The sequence below is a fragment of the Pocillopora damicornis genome, chromosome 2 (genome assembly GCF_964200805.1).
Source record: "Pocillopora damicornis chromosome 2, jaPocDami1.2, whole genome shotgun sequence".
NCBI lineage: Eukaryota > Metazoa > Cnidaria > Anthozoa > Scleractinia > Pocilloporidae > Pocillopora > Pocillopora damicornis.
The window spans coordinates 25773000-25792456 of record NC_142671.1 but is presented as its reverse complement, the minus strand read 5'-3'; the positions used below and the strand labels follow the sequence as shown (position 1 = coordinate 25792456).

Sequence of the window (19457 nt, the reverse complement as noted above, 5' to 3'; positions counted from 1 at the left end):
AATGGTAGTTAAAATAGAGGTAATGCAAATTAAAGAGAGATGCCTCACCGAAACATTTTCATTTGCGTAACGATAAAGGTTATTTGAAACATTATTTTTACAAGTATCTGTCACAATCTGACACTTGTCAATTAAAGAGCGCGTAAGAAAAAAAAAGGCGCAAGAAGATTTGAAAAACAACGGCACTAGTTTGGTAAGAACTGTCACGACAAAACAGGCAATGATCTAACGGAAAGTGTTATTCACTCTCATCGACGATTCATTCATGTACGAAGATTTACCTCTGTTCATTAAGTAGACGGCGAGGAAAGTAATTGTGAGTAAATTTAAATTTTTTTTTTATTTTGAAGTTGTGAGAGTTTGGTCGTTTGTTTGCTGCAGTGGCGTGTGTAAATCTGGTCTTCTCTCCACAAAAACCAAATTCGAATGGCACACTCCAACGAAACACAAGGGGATTTAACGCGACCTTTTCTCAATAAATTCCTTAAGTTTCTGTTGTGCAATTTACGGTACAAATGTCCAAATTGAACGGACTTGAAAAGACTCATTGAGAGCGTATATTTCTTTTAGAACTGAAAATAAAACCTCGCTCGCTCTTTCACTACGAACAAATTGTTTGAGAGAATTCAGATATTAAACGAATGAAAGTTCCATCGTTCAGTTTAACTGTAACCAAATACCTCACGTTTTAACTTTATAGGTGCTTTTTGTGAACGATTAAAATTAATTGCAGACGGTTTTTAGGCTGCTTGTCAACCAACGTAATGACAATATTGCTTACACAAATTCATTCTGAAACCAATGTTTTTTCTGTCAACCAAAGTGATTTGAGAGAGAGAAAAGAGAGGATTCATAATTTATTTATCGGCTTGAAAAAACGAGATATATTTATGGAAAATGGGAACGAAAGTTGGGATGTACTCGGCGACTCAAGAAAGCGTTACCGTGGCCCGTGGGCAGAGATAGGAAAATACTGACCGGGTAAAGAACCAATCAGATTGCAGGATTCGTTACCGTGCCCTCTAAAAAAAAATAAAAAGAATATCTTTAAAGATGCAATTTAACATTAAGTGGAACAGCTACAATGACTCTCTCATTACCATTTGGTGTTTTGAGATCAATGTACAGATTAGCCACAACACAAATACGGTCAATCCCTGACACTTGCATGGATGCTCCAACACATTTAACCTTGAATGATGACAAACATACTTGAATGGGCAAACCAAAATAAAACCTTGAGTGTGAATGGACTTGATGCCAATGAACACAAGCCAGCAGGTATGGGAAGTCAATAGTTTCACCACTTGAGATCAAATGGTCTCAGTGTGCTGAAAGACATACCGTATGATTCCTGTGTATGAAGAAGGAAACATGTTATTCTAAATTCTAAATAAGATTGTTCTTACTTGTTACACTCCGAAAAAAGTTCATAGCCGATGATTACCTAAAGCCCTCACCACCATTACTTGGCTCTGCATTTTTGCATCCTATCATGCCATTTTTTTCCAACTATGCAAACTTCAATAGCCTTTTTCGTATATCAACAAAAAGCTAATATTATCAACTCTCTTGGTAGCCAAATATGGTCCAACCGGTTCCCTACCATAACGACTGAATCCCAATAAGGTAAAACCCAGAGGCCTTTGTATCCACTCTTGTAATGCAACACAGAAGGGGCGGTCTAGCCCCACAGTGTTGATAAGATGCGAATTGGGATTTTGCAACTGGGCAACACGTAATGCTCAGCAAACGGGGGTACCATGCTCAGCAAAACAGGCTTTGTTTTGCATTTGCTGTGGTAAAATAAAACTTTTCCATTTCTGCTTGTGTGGGAGCTGGCACTTCTGGTTTTGTGCCAGGACCTTCAGTAAAGACTTCCAAGTAGTTCTCAGGAACCTGAAGTCCCTCATCAGGATTCTCTGACTATCATTTCATCAAGGTCAGCTTTCATTTTCTTAACAGTTGTCTGTTTTCCATGTATGGCACACAGCATCTAGTTCCCTTTGTTCACTATTACAAAGTTTTTTTCACTTAGTTATTTTAATTTACTAACTTTTATAGATAGCTGCCTAAATTGCGTATGAAGCAAATTTTTGTTTCCTTTTTCTGGCTGGCAGTTGTATTTAAGGTTTTAAATTGTTGGTCTCAGTTCCTAGCGAGTCAGTGACCATTTTTTCATTCATAATGTGTGATACTTTAGACACTGTCATGCATTACAAATTTAAATACAAATTACCTAGAACACTGAGAAATAGTACAAATGAAGAGCCAGGAGTTGCTTAAATTGAACAAACAAGGTAGAAAAGAACTATACTTAGAAAAAAGAGTAATCATGTTAATGATAATGATGATAAGGTATATATTAAGGCAAATGTTCAGAGTGTTGCTCAGAGAAATTGAAGATTTTAAATTATAATAGGTCTAGATGGATTTTGTCATAAAGATTAGTTCCTGGATAGACAAGTGTTTGTTTTCCAGAGTTATTCCACACTTAAGGTTTAAATACATTTTGTTGGGAAGCATACCTGGTGTTGCATCCATGAATACTACTTGCATATTGAAAATGATTCTGGAAGGGATACACATAAGCAGGCCTTTGTGCTGTAGATGCAAAACCTTTAAATCACTGAGTTGATACACTGTAAGAATGTCTAGAATTTTAAGCAGATGGAGGGCGCTATCTGTTTGGTTATGAAATGTATCCATAACAGTGAGGAAAGCCTCCCTCGTGTTTGTTCTAAAGTGACCAATAAATAATTGCTAAGATACACATGTAAAATGCATCTTCTGCTCTTCTTTGTTCACCAGCGTTTAGTTGGCAGTTTGGCTGCCACCTAGGATTGAGTTGTAATGATAATTATTTACCCCTTGTATTTACTCCTTGGTGCCAACTGTGAGGAAGATCATCCACTCATGAAATCTTACTCAAATCACCTAAGAGAAGAAATGGAATAGATTGAAGAGACATTGATCACTGAGAGAGGAGAGCAGGTTGTGTTAAAATTTCAACTGATACCATCTGACATGAAATGGATCTCATCCCACTCACGAGAACTAAACAATTGTGCAACCTATTCTTCACCTTTTGCCAATGTTAATCGAACAAACAACAGGTGGTTTTATTGGTGGTCCTAAAGCAACATGGTAACCATGGCAGTACACCGAGAGACTGGCCATTGCAGAGAAAGTGGAAAAGTCGAAGAAAATGAAAAAAAGACTTAAAGATCCCATGAGCAAACAAAACAAGTTGAGACAAGAATTTGTTCCTCTGTAGGGGAAGTATGTTGATTTACTCAAGGCGGAGCCTCTACATAACACAAACAATGCTTAGCAGAACTGGTTTTCAGCTGCACTCTCTGTTGTAATGCAGTACACAAACCAGAGTCACCTCAAGGCAGCAACAACATTCTCTGATCTTCCAGACAGTTCCCCTCTGCTTGTAGTTTTGAAGTGCCTGAAAGGCAATGTCAAGTGTGGGAGACTACACAAGGCCTTCCTTCGGTGGTTCAGCGAGAAGCAAAAGAAAGTTATTATATTCTCGTATGGATTCACAGAGCTTGAATCAAAGTACTTTTGTTGGCATTTTGTCACTTTGATACAAGAACTTCTGAAGATCAACTCTCTTTCAAAGAAGTCAGTTGTGAAACTTCACACTTTGGCATTGTTGCAGTCAAATTCAGAGATGCAGTTCCTATTTACTCAAGAGTCGAGGTGCGCATTGATATAGTGGAAAAGCTAAAGACCTCATGCCGACACTTTTTCAATGCCAACTGTCTGTTGCTTAATGGCGTCACTTCTACTGTGAGGACAGTAGGACACGCTATCCCTTATCACACCAGGAAGCTTAACATCTAAGGCTTGGCTATGGATTGGGCCTCAATTCAATGCGGGGTAGAGAGGCAAAATGTAAATGAGAAACTGCTCCACTGCTGTTGTAAAATAAAACTTCTCCATTTCTGCTTGTGTGGGCACCGGCACTTCTGGTTTTGTGGCAGGACCTTCAGTAAAGACTTCCAAGTAGTTCTCAGGAACCTGAAGTCCCTCATCAGGATTCTCTATCATTTCATCAAAGTCAGCTTTCATTTTCTAAGCAATTGTCCATGTATGGCACACAGCATCTAGTTCTCTTTGTTCACTTTTACAAAGTTATTTTCATTTAGTTATTTTAATTAACTAACTTTTATATATAGCTGCCTAAATTTCGTATGAAGCAAATTTTTGTTTCCTTTTTCTGGCTGGTAGTTGTATTTAAGGTTTGAAATTGTTGGTCTCAGTTCCTAGTGACTCAGTGACCATTTTTTCATTCATGACGTGTAATATTATAGACTCTGTCATACACTACAAATTTAAAATACAAATTACTTAGAACGCTGAGAAATAGTACCAATGAGGAGCCAGGAGGCTAAATAGCTGCTAAGTTTTCAAATCAGCTTCCGGTTCACTTAAGTCGCTTAGATTAAACAAATGAGGGAGAACAGAACTATACTTAAAGAAAATAGTAACCATGATAATGATAACGATGACAAGGTAGATATTAAGGCAAATGTTCAGAGTGTTGCACAGAGAAATTGAAGATTTTAAGTTCCAATAAGTCTAGGAGGATTTTGTCATAGAGATTATTTCCTAAATACACAACTGTTTGTTTTCCAGAGTTATTGCAAACTTAAGGTTTACATAAATTTTGTTGGGAAGCATATCTGGTGTTGTATTCATGAATACTACCTGCATAATGAAAATGGTTTTGAAAGGGATCCACTTAGGCAGACCTTTGTGCCATGGATGCAAAAACTTTTAATCAAATTTGTTTATCAATACTACAACCATATCCATCTCTTAAATCTTCATAGATAGCTACCTAAATTGAATATAGAACAATTTTTGTTTCCTTTTTCTGGCTGGTAGTTGTATTAAAGGTTTGAAATTGTTGGTCTCAGCTCGTAGTGATTCAGTGACCATTTTGTTTAATACATGATGCGTAATAATTCATACACTGTCATACATTACAAATTTAAAATACAAATTACTTAGAACACTGAGAAATACTTCAAATGAAGAGACAGGAAATAAAATTACACAAACAATGGAGAAAAGAACTATACTTAAAGAAATAGTGATCATGGTTATGATAACGATGATTAGGTAGATATTAAGGCAAATGTTCAGAGTGTTGCTCAGAGAAATTGAAGATTTGTGTAGTTTCCCACACTTGACGTTTCAGGCACTTCAAAACTGCAAGCAGAAGGGAACTGTCTGGAAGATCAGAGACTGTTGTTGCTGCCTTGAGGTGAGTCTGGTTTGTGTCCTGTATTACAACAGAGAGTGCAGCTGAAAACCAGTTCTGCCAAGCATTGTTTGTGTATTACATTCTCATATGGATTCACATGGCTTGAATCAAAGTACTTTTGTTGACATTTCGCCACTTTGATACAGGAACTTCTGAAGATCAACTCTCTTTTAAAGGGATTAGTTGTGAAACTTCACACTTTGGCATTTGTTGCAGTCAAATTCAGAGAAGCAGTTTCTATTTACTAAAGAGTTGAGGTGCGCATTGAGCAAGTGGAGAAGCTAAAGACCTCATGCCAACACACACCAGGAAGTTTAACATCTGAGGCTTAGGCCTCAATTCAATGCAGGGTTAAGAGGCAAAGCATGTTAAGCTGGCTTAGTATGTGGAAAACAAATGCAATGCCAAAAAGAGCTTAAGGTGGTGGACGATGTTCAGACACAAATTTGTCCACATGGTGTGCCTGAGAGAAAGGGACCCGAACAGCATTGTTTATTGCATCGAGAAGAGGAATATCAGCGATTCTTACATTCCTAGGAGGGTTTGAGATTGTGACCACAGGTCTTGCTATTGTGGACTTTCATGTAGGTTATTTCTTCCATTATGGTGCAGTATCTAAGCAAAGTGTCACTCAATTTCCACCAACATAGCATTAAACTTGATGACACAATTATTTCTATACATACATGTAAGATCCAAAAAGCGACTTAGTAATTTATTTCAATATTTAACACTACCTAAGTCTATATACAAAAAAACATCTTGAAAAACTTATATGGAACTAATTAAACATACACCTTTCATCTGTTTGTTCAGTGCTGCAGGATGCCGCTCACATTCCAGTATCCTTAATGATATTTAATGATGAGAACTTCACCACCTAACTGTGCGCCATCAGAGGAGGAAACTTCAGAGGATACCCTCCTTCACTGCGGTTAAGGTTGACCTTCAATAAAAACTTTGCCATACATATTGTACGGCTTTTCTTTTTACTACAAGAATTAGATGGTCCAAATGTAGGTAGGGCAAGGAAGAAGCTTACCCTAGATCCAGTTAAACGAAAAAGATTAAACCAATTATATTCGATTTCTTCCATTGATGTTGACACAACAGAAACTGCTGTGGATTGCTGGAGAGCCATTGACAGTTATCTCTGTAACAGAAAGATGGCTTAACAGGCCTGTACTAATTAGTATATAATAAAACTGCTGTTTGTTTTGTTTAAAAACTTTTATTGTTGACTTCTTATTGACTTTGATTTTCTACTGTTAAATAAGCAAGGTTATGATGTGAATAAAATATTTGGGTTGTTGCCAGACTTGAAATTTGTGAGTGTGTTTCGAAAGACCTTCAAATGTTTTTGTTTGCAATATATGATAATGAACCATAGTCTGTTGAAGCATTTTTCGTTTTCAGATGAATTCATATCTTTGTCATGGCTAATTCCTATAACTTGACATGCTCTGCACACAATCAAATCATCATAAGTGATGTGAAATGAAACTGTTTACGTTCCGACACATACACACCGAGAAGAGCACTGAATCAGAGGTTAGCTTAAGTGTTTCCTACTTTAGAAAGCTCAAACCGCAAGAAATTGGTAACCTCAATCTCAAGCCATTTTTTTTTAATTTCTAAGACTCAAGTAATGTAGTAGTTACTAATTATTTTTCTTTAATTCTTATTCTTATTTTATTATATCCTTTGAACAACTTTTTCCTTACTGATATATTTTTTTAACAAAATGATTTCATGATTGATAAAGAACATCCTTTTGATCAAACGCAACCTCGTTTTACTTTTATAATTAACCTTGGTTTTTTCAGTGCTACACAACAAGTATAGAGTCAACAGATTTTCATTAAAGTTTCTCCCTTTGTTAATAAACTTTGGGGAGGGCAGAAAATGTTTTTCCATGCACTTACAGACACTTAAGAAATTGGTTGTTGGTGATTCACTACTGCACATTTCAAATAACCCCTTATAGTTGAAAATACTTCGTTTGATTGGCAAGCATTACATGAGCTATGGATAGTGATGAGGATCTTCACAACTTTATAAGGGAAACTCTATTAATATAATAATACAATAATGCATTGTCATGGTCTCCATACAACAAAAAATGGGCAGGGAAAAGATATCTTCAATGAATGAACAAAGGCATTCTTACCATCGTGTTTACATTTTTAACTGTTTACAAAACAGTGGATTCCAACTTGAACGCATTTTGTGCGAACAATGTTTACTTCTTTGACAGCTCCTATTGGAAAACTTCAAATTTCAATTACAGTTTTTTGTCCAAAATTTAATCAATTTACATGTGCCAAAGGGTGCGTCTTAGGCACTAAATATATATCACTCATGGGAGGTGGCAATTTTTCCAGCAGTTAGGCAGTCATGACGCATAGTAACAGCTTAAAGGACCTCAAATCATCTGAAGTCAACTTTTCCAAGCTTCTTTTAGGCAAAATTTTGCTGAAGGTTGATAAGAATGCCACTGATGCAAACCGATGTGGCAATTCAAGGATTCAGTTTCCTCCAAATTCAGTCAACCCCGCCAAAAGACCACATCCATCAGAATATTTTATCTGAATTACTATTTTTGTATTAAAGACTTTTAGAGGGAGTTCTGTTAGTTTTTGAGGAAACCTTTCAGGATTTGCAAATTGCCATTTTTCCCTTCAATACTGTCTTCCCACTTAACATAAACCTTTATCAACTCAGTTACTCCCCAGGTGTTTAGAGGTTCACAATACAAACACTGGTTAACAAAGAAGAGAAGATGCATTTCACCTGTGCATTTCCTCAGCAACTATTGATCGATCACTTGAGAAAGGACGTTTTGCCCCACCGTGGTTGGTACATTGCATAAACAAACAGATAGCACCCTCCATCTGCCCAACATTCTACACATTCTAACAGTAAATAATGTGTATCGACACAATGCTTTAAAGTTTTTGCATCTATGGCACAAACGCCTGCCTAAGGGGATCATTCCAAAATCATTTTCAATATGCAAGGAGTATTCATGGATACAACACCAGATATGCTCCCAACAAATTTATGTAAACCTTGAGTGTGCAATGACTCTGGAGAACAAACAATTGCTAAGAAAATGAAAGCTGACCTCGACGAAACAATAGAGAATCTCGATAAGGGAAATTGGAAGTCATCACCGAAAGTCCCACTCTGAAACCAGAAGTGCCAGCACCCACACAAGCAGAAATGGAAAAGTTTTAATGAAAACAAAGCCTGTTTTTCTGAGCAGAGTACCCTGTATACTGACCAATACGTGTTGCCCAGTCGCAAAATCCCAATCCAAACTTGGCAGTTATTTAGCCCCCTGGCTCTTCATTTAAACTATTTCTCAGTGTCCTAAGTATTTCGTAATTTAAATTTGTAATGTACATCGGTGTATAAAGTATTACACATTCTGTGTAAATAATGGTCACTTAGTCACCAGGAACTGAGACCAATAATTTTAAACCTTAAATACAACTACCAGCCAGAAATAGGAAGCATAAATTTGCTTCATATGCAATTTAGGCAGCTATCTATGAAACTATTTTTTATTCTACCAAAGAATTCTTTTTATTGGTCTTGATATCTTGATATTTACATGTCTGCAATGAAAATAAAGTCATACCAAGGGGTTAGACTTGCCTGTATAGATATTCCAGACTGTGTTTTGATTTTTTTCTACCGTAATTTTAGCTTTTATCAATTTCTTACTTCCTTATTTGTAATGGGTAATGATATAATCCTACATGGATGACATACATAAGTAGCACTTTGTGCAAAAATTTGCCACTCCCATGCTAACAAATACTAAGAAGTTCAACACATCTCCCCAGTCCTGCAGGGACTAGGTTTGTCCTATTTTAAGAAACAGGTGCTAGTATGCAATGCCATACAGTTGCACAATGCTATGAATAGCCTTGAGCCCTCATATAACAAACATTTTGCTTCCAAATTCAAAAATTTTCTTTAAGGAGGCATACTTTGCCTTAACTATTTAGGTCACATCTCAAATGGGCTATAAAGCCCAGTTGTTAGTGTATTATCTCTCTCTCTATTTTTTTTTAACCACAGTAAAATAAACAACTTTGTTTTAATGCAAAGAGCATTTTTCTTTTTTTGCCATCTTTTCATCCCCTGGATTTCTGTTATTCCCATAAATTCCAAAGTACACCACAAGGAATGTCTGCAAAATAGGCGTCGTGGTAAATTTCAATGCTCTGTTCAATTGTTACACAGTAGACAAGTTTATTACTTTTATTGAGTGATGATAATTCAGGTTGGCAGATGATAAGTAATTTTTCTTTGAAGCAGAGGTTGCATCTTTTTCTTGCGCTGTTGTAGGGTGATCTTGATGAAAGGATGCACCATGAAATAAAGTGGTCAATGTCATTTTCTTTAAGGGTCCAGATATGTTTGCTGAGTTCGGTAGAGTTCTGTGTTTTGTGTGTTGGAATAATGCGGTGTGGTTTCTGCATCTAGTCTTGAAGTTGTTTTCTGCAAGTCTGATGTATGTCTCAGTGGTACTGTTGTCCTTACATGTGACGGTGGCATGGTAGATTAGTGATGACTGGAGGCAGTTTCTGTTAAGTGGGCATGTGATCTTCTGTTGGCAGCTGCAATTTTTGGTGTCTTTAGTGTTGCTGTTATCTGTGGTGTCATTGATGTGTTTGGATGAATTGAAAATGCATCTGTTGTGGTTGTTGATGATCTGTTTAGTGTTATTCATGCAGCTGTAACTGCTTTGGATTGTGTTGCCATTAAAGATTCTTCTAAGTTTGTGGTCTTTTGGGAAATGCTTGTCTACTAGAGCAGAGAATCAGTGTCCGATATTGGTGCTGACACTTTTGTTGAATGGGGGGTTGTACCAGAGTATGTTGTTCCGTTGTTGGCTTTTTTGTTTGTTAGTTGTGGGTGATTCATAGTGTAGAGTGCACCGGTATCTGCTTTATTCGAGTGCTTATTGATATGGAGCCGCCCCTCCATATCAAAAAGCATTCGTCAAGTGCTTTCTGATATGGAGGGGCGGCTCCATATCAAAAAGCACTCGAAAAATGCAGATACCAGTCCACTCTACATTATGAAACACCCACAACTAACAAACAAAAAGACAGTCAACAGAACAACATACTCTGGTACAACTCCCCATTCAGCAAAAATGTAAGCACCAATATCAGACACAGATTCCTTGCCATAGTAGAGAAACACTTCCCAAAAGACCACAAAATTAGAAAAATCTTTAATTGTAACACAATCAAAATCTGCTACAGCTGTATGAATAACATTACACAGATCATCAACAACCACAACAAACACATTTTAAATTCATCCAAACTCATCGATGACACCGCAGATAACACCAACACAAAGACACCAAAAATTGCCACTGTCAACAGAAGAACACATACCCACTTAATGGAAACTACCACCAGTCACCACTAATCTACCAAGCCATCGTCACACGTAAGGACAACAGCACCACTGAAACATACATCAGACTTACAGAAAACGACTTCAAGACCAGATACAGAAACCACACCGCATCATTCCGACACACAAAACACAGAAACTCTACCAAACTCAGCAAACATATCTGGGCCCTTAAAGAAAATAACATCAGCCCCTTTATTTTATGGCACATCCTTTCATCAAGATCACCCTACAACAATGCAAGCAAAAGATCCAACCTCTGCCTCAAAGAAAAATTACTTATCATCCACCAACTTCAATTATCATCGCTCAATAAACGTAATGAACATGTGTCCTCATGCTACCACAGAAACAAAGCATTACTGCATAACAATTGAACTAAGCATTGAAATTTCTTGCCATGCCTTTATGCAAGTTTGTAAATTATATAAATGATGGATATGAATATTCTTCACAATAAAATCCCCTAATGAGTGAGTAATCACGAAACAGGCTTATAGGGATTAAAGCATAGTCTCTGTTTTTTCCCCTATCTCATACATATCGCACTCTACTTCTGCATATCAAGCACTGTACAACAGAAAAATCAAAACACAGACTTTCTATACGTATATCTGTGTATAATTTTACATGAGGCACATGTATTGATAGGGAGCTCATGAGATAGATTTCTAGCAAGCTACAATCAACCTGACAACTAACTTGCCAAGACTTTTTCTCTTGTGGTAGCAATTGTCCTCTGAGATGACCAGTAAAAAGTCCCAAACCATTATAGAAAGAAAAGAAAGGCAAACTAGAGAAGCATCCCCTGTGAGTAAAGTTGTTGATACAGACTCCTTAATTAATAATACGCCTTTGACACCCAACCCCACGAACAAGGAATTGTTAGTGGTCTCTGAGGATAATCTTGACTCCTATGGAAATTGCACTTTTTCAGTCATTGCTCCTTCACTCTGGAACAATTTACCAGACCAAATAAGAACTGTAGCATGCCTTTAAGCTTTCGAACGTCTAAAATTTATTCCTAGATTAACAAATATTTAACTGGTAATGTATTAGCAACTTTGATGGGTGCTATTGGTCAATTGGTACAAATAACAATTATCATTACTATTATTATCATTATTACTATGATTATGCAACACCTGATACACCAATAAGGTCATCTTTCTTTGAATCTGACATTGATCAACCAATCAATGAGTATAGGTCCAACCTGGCTTTATCAGACTATTGATCAGAAGGCTAAGATGAAGAAAGGGATTTTAAAGGACAATGATATGAGCTGGTAGATCTAAACCAGTTTTCCTAACTGTCTCTATTATTTAACATGTGGTAAACTTCAATTGTTCTGAATGGTTCTCTGAAAAATGTTTCAACTTTGTTGTACAGTTTCTGTCTGACTGTGTGTAAAGGACAGTAAGTACATAATTGTTGATTTATTGTTTGGCAATGTTTGCTCTACTCTAAATTACTTTTGGTAATTCAATCAGTTATTTTTTGCTTTCTGCTTGTGCTGTATATTTAATACCCTGTGATTTCCTTGAGGCAAGTGTTTTTTCTCATGAAAAAGCCAGTTGGAGGGTGTGGCCACCTCAGACAAACAAATAAAGAGGATTCAGAGATACCATGGTCTAGCCATTACACAATGTTCTGTCAACCTCAAATCCATAAGATAGTGAGATACAGATATAGCTGTTTACACCATGAAAAAGAACTTGATATCCATCTTACACCACTCTATCCAAGCTGGAGATTAAGCAAAGCAACACAGATGTTGTCCCCCTGACAAGAACTCCTGGTTTGACTGGCAACAAGAATGTTGACCGATAAAGGAATGACTGCTTGCCCCAGGTCTTTGTGGAATTGTTCCACTCCACCCTCATAATGTCAAGTTACACAGAACTGAAATGAGTGCATCAATTCTCTGGTTTGGGTTCAGTGCTTAAATGTCATGATGTGAAAGTAATTCCCTGTGCTGTGGTTTCTACAGTGTTACAATTTCATCATGGAACTGTTAGCTGCCAAAGAAATAATCGAAGAACACCGTATTTGCACCAAAACATTTCGATTTTCACTGGTTTTATACACTTGTCGATTTTTAAAGCACATTGTAATTCTTAATAATTTTATTCATAATTTAGTCAACACTTTCCTAATAACTATTATAATTAGCTTTTATCATCATCAATTGCAAATTTACTCAGAATAGACTTCTAGGAGAGGAAATAAACTACTGCATGGTTACCCTGAGAGACTTGAAAGACACAAAGGCAAAGAAGGTTCAAGTTAACCAACAAGCAAAGTATTTCTAATTCAGGCCAAACATACAGGTGAGAAATTAATGCACCCACCCAATCTCCCCACTTGGAGACTTGAGGCTATTAAGGAGCAAATGGTAAACCATGAGGACATTTAGTTAATACCATAACCTCATCTTAAAAAGGCAATCCCTTCCGCCACACTTACAAGTTTGTACATATCTTTTCCTTGTGATCCTTTTTATTCTCTACATTCCCCTTTGGGAGAGCCTTAATATGTCTGCTTTAAATGCCAAGGTTAATGCTACCACTCAAGCACCAACCAAAGTACAGAACATAGAAAACTCAAACCTTCCAAAGACTGCTCACAAGAATTGACAGATACAAAATTAATGTTCTTTTATACCATCTGTGTATGGAAAAGACAATTCCTAGTTTTAACTACCGGTACTCATAAACAATTTTCAATGAGTAAATATCAGTTTTACATAAGCTAAGTCTCATTAATGCAAATTTTATCATGTACAGTAGTTTTTAAGGACCATGCATAATGTTACATTTTTTCCAAAATTATACTTTAAACTCTCTGCAATTCAGCTTACTAGCTGCAATGTGATATTGTGTGCATATTTTGTGCCTGTTAAATCCATTAAATTTATCAAATATTTATTCAGCTAAGAATACTGCCAAAGTTAATTCAACAACAAAGATAAGCCCACACTTTTGTCCCCTCAGACCGCAAATAGCTTTATACCCTAGCCAATCACAGGGATGCTATAAGTGACACACATGCCCCAGCCTTGAAATCAATAATTGAATAATTCCACCCCAATTTTCAAGATCAAAGTGCCAAATTCAAGATGGAATTAAGGCCACAACAGAAAATTCTGAAAGGCTGGGCAAAAATAAAGCTTGTTTAAGTCTTTCAAAAGGGCAAAGAAAGAGAGGGAAAACGCCATACATTTATCTTGAAGATTAAAATTCCAGACAGATTCAAGTAAAATTTGAGGCAGGCTATCCAGGGATGTTATGACTCTATGTTCGCAGAGCATTTGTTGTCTTTAGAATATTGCATGTTGTGACCTTGAAAGATCATTCACTCAAAAGTTTGTCTCTCCAGCTTGAGGTGTTTGTAATCTTCATTACAAACTGCATTTCCTTTGTTGCTGATTTCTAATACCACATTCTTTAAAGCACCAATTTACCTGTGACAGTGAAAGTTTCAGCAATAGAAGAGGCAGTTTCATCTATAAGATGTCATTTAAAGCACATACTTGAGCACTTGAGCAGTCATCTTTAATTCTTGTTTACCCATTTCAAACCATGTGACCACATGGCTAAAAAGGTTTATTTACTTAGAAAACTAAGAACTCAATGTCTAATTGTTAAACAGGCTATCAAACAACTTCTTTAAAAACCAGTCAATTTTAGCACACTGATGGAACCATTGACATCCATTCAGCATACATTCAACCAGGCAATTTTATCTTCTTGCAATTTCATCTAATTCGCCAAATTAGGAAATTCCTTACTCTTAGTCCATGAAGACTCTTGATCATGTATTTGTTACTTCACATTTGGACTACTGTAACTGTCTTCTCTTTGGCATCCCCAAGTACCAGACAGATCGCCTCCAGAAGGTGGTTAAGGACGGTGCTTGATTAATCTTTAGGATTCCAAAGTTTGATCACATTTCATCCAACTTATCTCATCTTCACAGAGAAGAATATCTGCAGCCACATTCCATTTCTGGTCATCACCTACGTTCCTGTGACCAGGGCCTTTTTAAGATCCCAAAAACTAATTCTAAGACCTTTGGTGATTGCACCTTTGCCCATTCTGGGCCACTTCTGTGGAACAAACTGCTGCTTGAAATTCAAAACAGTCGGAGTGTAGCCAATTTTAATTCCAAGCTGAAGACACAACTGTTCAAGCTGGCCTACAATTTGTTCTAACATTTTAAATAGTTTTAACATTTTAATGTTTCTAATAGTTTTCACATTTTATAATTTAATTGTTTCACTATTTTTATAGAATATTTTGTAAGGTGCTTTAGAATATTTTTAAAATTTTAGTGCTCCAGAAATGTAAATTATCATTATTATTATTATTATTGTCCAAGACACACAAAAGCAGTGTGGACCTATTTGTGTTGTAGAAGGCAAGATCAGGGAACAAGACTTTCTACTCATGAAGAGGCAATTGATTTGACTATTTTAAAAACTATAAAACTTGTTTAATTGGTGACGAAAAAAAGAAGGTACAGAGTATGGTCTTACACCAATGCAGAGTACATCACTGCAGTGTGAGAGCAAATCTACTTGTATCTTCACTATTAGATGGCAACACGTTCCTTGCCCATCTTTAAGAATGTTGTATTCTTTCACAAAAGCGAGCTCTATAACTTCCCGCTCCTTGACCTTAAAATGATACACTTGTATTCCCTATAGAAACACTTTACTCCCTGGGCACGGACGACAGTCAATTGCACACGAGTTGTACCGGGCGGGAGGGCGGCATGTTGAAACAACACATAAGCTCTTCTGTTTTATCATAAGAATTAGAATGTTTGTACAAATAAATTTAAGACATATTAAATACAAGATGACTCGCCTCGTTTGGCTCACCAAGTGTGCTCCTCAGGCTTCGCCTTCGGCCACAAACACTGTAAACCGGAGGAACTCACTCAATATCCTTTTTTCTTTGAGGTCTTCGTCCTTACGAGGTCGTCCCCGCTTCATTACGACCCTCCATCACCTGCTAAAACCCTAACGGCATCAAATCTTTACTTGAAAATGCTCCCCAAGTCAAGAGTCAACCAACACAGTACAAGATTTCCAAGATCAGAGGAGTACGCGCAGTGATTTCACTAAACATTCTACGTGAACAACCCTCCGGCACTTTGGAAAGATGCAGATTTTTCCACGAAAAGTAGCCCATTCTCCGAGTTAAGAACTTCAAATTTTCGTTTGTAAAAAAATCAAGACCATCAAAACGGCCGTTCAAACCAACATCTTGCTGTAGATTTCGTCCAAGGGGCCATGCCGGTATGAAAAATTAGTTCTCAGACCTCTCGCATCCTTGAAACCTTATAATTTCGAGGATTTTTGGCATGATTGGGACTCGAAAGACTAAGCGAACCTATGTTTCGTCGGAGATTTATATGCCCCCACTTTTAACCTGCTAAAAGGTATAGATAATAGCTGTATTTAAAATTAGAAATTATTCACCTTAGTGCCTAGCGAGTTCTCCTGAATAGACCATTTTTTAATGCATTATTTTATGTTATTATTTTAATTTTCTTAGCAATAGATATGGACCTCGCAAGAGATTCATATGTTTTTAATAGTGCTTAATGAGATATTACTAAATCATGTATTTACATATTTTTTCATTATAAGCAAGTTAGATTTACTTTTCTATTTCTTTTTTTATTGTAAAGCGCCATTGGGCTAAATGAAAATGGCGCTACATAAATTTTGTTGCTGTTGTTATTATTATTATTATTATTGTTATTATTATATTACACGATTGTTCAACATTCTTTTCGGCTGACATTTCGCAAGCAAAGAATGGTGAGCTCCTTATTGTTGTTTATTTCACGCGCTTGACATGTACTCGTACCCCTTGTCTTTCCACATGACTACATTTGCGCTTTTCTTATCGTATGAAAATCTTACCAATTGTAGTTTCCATCGTATTTTAATAATAGAAATATATCATTTGTAAAAAAGTTCAAGCTCTTTCCTGCGCTGACCGACAATACTATCCAACAGTTCCAAATCTCCAAACCTTACAAAAAATCCTTATGAGCAAGTGGCATTTAGGACAGCAACAACCATTGCTAAGAGAAATCCTCAAAGAACCGATAATATCGTATAGAAAGAAGTGTTCACTCAGACATACTCGTCAGAGAAAAATTGTTACGAGAGAGAGAAAACCGAATATACCATGGAGTTTCGTGTAAGCATTTGTCGCTAATACAGAGAAAACTGGACGTACTACTGAATCATTTAGGCATGTCAACCTCAATTTACACGGAGCATTAATTAAGCCCGTTTCTAAAGCAAAGAAATTATTTTTATGAGCTCGCCTATACCCGTCCCAACCCCTATCCCGCCTTCGAATCGGAGTATGCCCGGTCTCGCCTTCCTATACATCATCCCGTATCTCGCCTTTAAAGAATCTCGTATCTCACATCCCGCCTCGAATTTAAGCCTCATCCTACATCCTGCCAAACCTATGTTGCACCCTCTCTACCGCTTTCATTCAGTATACAGGATTCACTGTTGGATTTAGTAGACTGAGCACGCAGGAAATCTGCAGAGAGCACGTTAAAGTTGTTAAATATGTTTTGATTACCTTTATAACTAAGATGCAGTCCTCCCTTGTTTAGGCCATTCTCTGTGATCTTTAGATGCTGGATAAGTTTCCATCCATTCTGACGGCAATAATAGCTCTTTAGATGTTTATTGGCATCTTTCACTGCTCCATTGAATTCATCCCTTGTACCTTGTAGAAGTAAGCCTAGATATAGCGGAGAATGAATCTTCGATTTGTCTACGATCGATTCAGCATCTTGCAACAGTTTTTATATTTAAGGTTATTGGAGCCGACATAGAGAATGTCTTGGTCCGGCGAATGCTACAGGTTAGCTTCGAGGTTGTTCTTTTTAGCTTTTGAGGTGGCGCTACGGAATAACTTGACCACTGCTCGATGGCCAACGGCTTTTTCTAGCTTTTTACAACATATATTTGTCTTTGTTAAGGAAGCTCCAATTGATAGGGTTGTACATCAGTGTTGTAGCCAAAAATGCTCGTCACAGACATGTCCAACTTCACTTCCAAAATGGCTAAACGAAACGAAGTTAAGTAATGAATACGTAACCGGTTGCAAGAAATGGATTACAAGTTATAGTTGTCACAATTCAAGGTAAAGAAATTAACAAACGAGAAACAAAAATAAATGAAAAAAAAAAGACACTTACAAACGTCGCACGAGATCTGGGTCAACTGCCAAATTAAAGATGATGTAAAGCGACGTAAAGCATCGTAAACCGGCGTGAAGCGATCGATAGAGACGTATAAACAGTTACACGGTTCAAATAGTTCAACGGTTGATCCGAATGAATAAAATCCGTGGTGAAGATTAATACAAGCGACATAAACAAAAGGAAATTATACAGGAAAGAGTAACAGAATATTAATGAAAGTTATGCGCGCAGAACAAAAGGCCTGAATGAAATGTGACAAAAGGAGAGTACGAATTTGTAATCAACCGAATTTTTGGCGGCAACAGCGATGAAATTATCGGAGACCTTAGCAATGGACTGTGTCCCATCCTCATTGTTCCTTTGTTTTTGTGTTTTAAATCTTTTTCTTTTCCTTGCTAACAACTTGCCATTGGTTGCGCATTTGTATTGTCAGAAGGTATTTTGACTCCTCCTCATTAATTGGATCCATTGCCAGAAATGACGGACAAAATGGCGGAGGCGGTGGTTTTTTGCTTGGGAACGGAGTATTTAAAAATGGCTGGAGCGTTACAATAAAATGTATGGAACAATGAACTAAATTGAAAAATAAAAATACCTCGAGATGCTGCACATGTTTCCCTAACCTCTCATTATTTTTCAGAACATCCGACAAATTCGAAAATATAAATGGATAAACAAACGAGACATCCTTGAAAGGTCCAAATGCATATCAAATAGGGTGTTTTTTACTCCAGTGTAACTCCTTCAAGTGTCTGAGATTTGTCTGAGGTATTTTCAATCAATGGTCGTAAGGTTAGGCGTCTTATGAGAAATAGTGGTTCCCCGACCTCGCATAACATTCTCCTTTTGTTGCAGTTCTTTTAGTGTATTTCGCGGCTTCCTCCCATGCAGGAAATAAGTTTTAAGGGAACTTAAAAAAGACATATTTTATCCTTTAAATATGTCTGCAAATCGACCGATATGAGTGTGTTTCGAGAAACCACCGTGGTCTTGCGCACGGTTACGACGGGCTTCCATTTTCTTTCTCCCAAAACAATCTTTGTAACCTGGCTTATTCAGCTGTATAGATAGGCCATGCATGTGGGCACAGAATTTATACCCATTGAAAAAATTGGAGGTTTGAATGAACCATCCACCAGACACGTGCGTTCTAATACATCGAGGAACTGGGACTTGTTATAGAAAGCCAGATTTACACATTTGTAAATTTGATTTCAAAAATGCAGATTTCCTTCACATAAGATATAAGAAACCCAACATATATGACATGTCAGATGTAATTTCAAGGTATATGCAGAGAAGCTATGAATAAAAAATTTTTGTCCCAGATCCGCCTTTGTCATATATAAAACAGGCAGTAAATATACCATAACTATTACTAAAGATAAAGTGTGAAAATGTTCAGGATGGATGTGATTATATTAACTTTCTCAATGCCACAGTTTCCAGATCATGGTTTAGGGTTAGT

At 36.9% G+C, this 19457-nt stretch overlaps 1 pseudogene across 1 annotated transcript; it reads left to right on the top strand.

Annotated features, from left to right (window-relative positions):
• The first annotated feature begins 813 nt into the window (after positions 1–813).
• Positions 814–3992, top strand: LOC149050491 (uncharacterized; annotated as a pseudogene). Its single transcript, XR_016184172.1, has one exon. The product of XR_016184172.1 is annotated as an uncharacterized LOC149050491 (transcript).
• Positions 3993–19457: the final 15465 nt, after the last annotated feature.